The sequence below is a fragment of the Lactuca sativa genome, chromosome 3 (assembly GCF_002870075.4).
Source record: "Lactuca sativa cultivar Salinas chromosome 3, Lsat_Salinas_v11, whole genome shotgun sequence".
NCBI classification, from domain to species: domain Eukaryota; kingdom Viridiplantae; phylum Streptophyta; class Magnoliopsida; order Asterales; family Asteraceae; genus Lactuca; species Lactuca sativa.
The window spans coordinates 73,014,069-73,017,834 of NC_056625.2; positions in this window are offsets into that span (position 1 = coordinate 73,014,069).

The following is a 3,766-nucleotide window of genomic DNA, read 5'->3' on the forward strand; positions in this document are numbered from 1 at the left end:
CATCCGAAGGCCATAACTTATCCATTATAAGTCTGATTTCGACGATCCTTATTTCCATGAATAGGTAACCGGAAGTCTATGCTTTTTTTCAACTCCTACCTGCCATAAAACTTCCCGAAAAAAAATCCAATTTCCATAAAAGCCGGAGCTGTCACTTTACCAAAATACCCCTTGGCTGCAAAAGACAAACCAAACACCCAGATCATCTAAATTACGCTACCCACATCCAAATGGGTCCATATACCATTTCCTCAGAGGCCATAAGCATGATAATGCCCGATCTCTAATCATCACCTTGAAATAGGAAACGATTCAGAAGAAGGCGTTACAACTCTCCCCCACTTAAATTAGATGTCATCCTCGAAATCATTCCTTACCATCCCCGGAACGCCAGATAACTCGAGCAACACTGCCACCACCCCAAACATACCACAACCTTCCCAAGGCAACCGAAACTAACCCTAGCAGGGCTCTCCAAACTTAAAGATGAACGGATTCTTTCTTAGCCTAGAACAATCCCCAAGCAGAAATAGCCACTTTTACCTAACCTGGATTCTAAAGTCTCATAATGGTCTGACTCCCTGATAGACTGTCCATACTGAACCATTGCTAATTCCATTCTACTTATCCCCCAACCGACTACTCGGATTCTGATAATAGGAGGTTGTCACTAGAAAATAGAATTACAGACCAAACGCTGCTGCATCATTCCCCTAACCAAAGGGAATAGATATTCCCTCAAGAGAAGGCTCATACTGATGATAACAATTTCATGAACAACATGAGACGAACTAGGGAAATAAACCTTCTGCTGCTGAACAAGACATTGCTACCTTGAACTGCGAACCAATATACCGTTGTTGAAATTCTAAAACCCCATACTTTCCTGACCCCTGCACAAATAGAACCAATCCAGAACACAATCACCAAGGCCTGATCTATCATTAAAACTGAATACATTCTTCACCCCTAAACCCTTCAACTGATGCCCTCGATATACAAATACCCTATTTCATATCCTACTAAAAAGAAGACCTTGCACATAAACACTCGCGATTCCTAATGTGAGTTCCCACCAAGAACCAACTCGGTACTTCACTCATAACCCAGATCCAAGGATCTACACTTACATTTCACCCGAAACCTTCTGATTCACAACAATCCAACACTAAACCGGGATATAAAGGTTCCCAAACAATTGCTGAGACTATCAGTCTCGCACCTGGTCCATCCACCAGTCTTGAACTAATCCCCCTTTATACTCATGACCACCTCAAACGATAGTCTACCTAAAACTGGTTGATGCTACGATCACATCATAGTATTACAACACTACTAACCAACCATGGTTACCACCTATGGTCTTACCATATTCAAATCATCTCAACCCCAATTATCATGAGTCGAAACCACATTCGACTGAATTCCAATCAAGTTTTCGGGTCATGCTTCGAACCCTAAAGCCTTCATCATACAAGAACAGGCAATGATAATCTAACACAACCCTCAACGATCTATCCACAAGCCTGCTATGCATAACAAAGAAGATGCCGACCAGCTATTGGAAGTTTCCTAAACTCCTAATTTTCACAACTTCAATCCAGACGGCCGCTAGGGTCGTCTCTCCTCCCGAAGTAAAGTGTCTTAATAAGGAACATTTTGGAAGTACCAGACTACTCTTGTTACTTGTCTTGCGGAGGCCTGCAACCAAAACCAACAATAACATACTCTTCTTCCTGATGTATAAACAGAAACATCTAGGGGTACAAATAATCAGAGTTTTGGCACAAAACTATCAGGGTACATTCCTATCATATTTTTAAGAAACATAATGAGATTTAACATTCGGATATCATAAATCTAAAATTTCATTGCACTTTATTATATCCATCACAATTAAGATAACAGGGAAATTAAAACACATTCCTTCATAATTACTACAACACCAAACACACACAAATATACAACATAAAAAGAAAAACACCCAATTAAACATCATACTTAACCAACGATCCATGTGCACATAAATCATATACCAGGGCCCATGTAGGAGAGAGAAAATGGTTCAATGAACACCCAATATGGAAGTACATTCAATGCATAAATCATCTGACCATTGACATATTCCAATCATCGAATATTTAGCGGAAACCCATTTTTAAATGACAAAGTCTCAATGGAGAAAGCATTTAGCCAATTAAAACACACATGTATATATGAGATGAGAGATGATTACAGAGTATTAGCATGTTCAACATCATTTGCCAGTGTGGCATGGGTGTAATTATCGTTCCTTGTATTTGTATTAGATGTTTTAGGCTCTTTATCTGAATTGTATACATATCCATCCACTTGATAACGTTCAACACTTCACAAACAAAACAAAAAAAAGTGAATTTATATAATGTAAAAATAAAAAAAATTAAAGTTTAGTTTGTGTGTTTAAATGACACTCACCGAAACTACTCACAAGGTTGAAAATAAAGGACAACTTTATCTCCTAAGGTTAAATTGGTCAAAACCATCTCCCGCCTATATTGCCATTTTCGTTAATTATAATCTATATGACGCATTCAAATGTATTCAAATAACAAATATGGATGATATTTTGTAATAAATGCAGAACTCATTTGAAGCTAAAGAAAGATGGAGTAATCCTAGAATCAGTACCCCCTCCCACAAAAGTCAACAATTTAATATTTGGAAGAACATGGATTGATTCCCAGGGGAGATGGTTTTGACCAATTTGACCTTAGGATATAAAGTTGTCCTCTATTTTCATAATAGGCATACATCTAATGTTTGAATTTATAATCACAAAATGCATATTTGCACAATGGAACTCACATTTATCAAATTTAGACAAACAAAAGTAATTTCTTATCGGTTCATATCTAAATTATAAACAAAAATCTTACCTTTGGGTAGAAAAACATTATACTTAATGTGGTATATTAGAAGCAATGTGGTATATTAGAAGCAAGAGAGAATGTCGTAGATGCTCTTAACATCTTCATACCAATTAACAGGGAAATGAGTCTGACTATCATTGGACCACACTTATCGATTCAAGATTTGAAGACTTGGGGTTCTGAAATAAGGAAGCGGTAAAGGCATGAGGTGAAATTTGTTTAATTGTAATCGATGGCCAAGAACCAAAAAAAAACCTAAAATTAAAACCAGAGTTCGCATACTAAGGAAGAGTTTAGGAAGGCTGCTTTCTAATTGCATCCATCTGAAGAACTTCAAGCACCCAATGCTTAGGGTTTTGGTGGTTTGGTTTTTAGGTGAAATCCCCCTTGAATTCAAATTTGAAGAGCTGGAGATTCTGATTTCTTAATAATCAGTAATTGAGAAACACTTTCACTTTCTAACATAATTTTACACTGCTTCATCTAATTAAATCCTAAAAAAAACGAATAAAATTATCACGTTATCCATCACAACGAAAGTGCACAAAGTAAACATACCTTGGAGAGTTCGAGAAGAGCGTTTTCGCGAATATCAGGACTACTAAGATTGAGTACCAATTGCTCCGCTGACTGCATTTTTCGATCGATATTCTAATTTCGTTGACGGCGTTTGGGAACACAAACATATATGTGGTAATTTCGTGTATGAAAAAAAACTCAAAAAAGGGTCTCCGTTTGGGAACACAAACATAATATCGATCGAAAAAACTCAATAGTGACTCCAAAACCAATTACAAAAAAGAAATTGCATCCAAATCGATTGTAGTTTAGTTCAAATCCAAAATCAAAGGCTG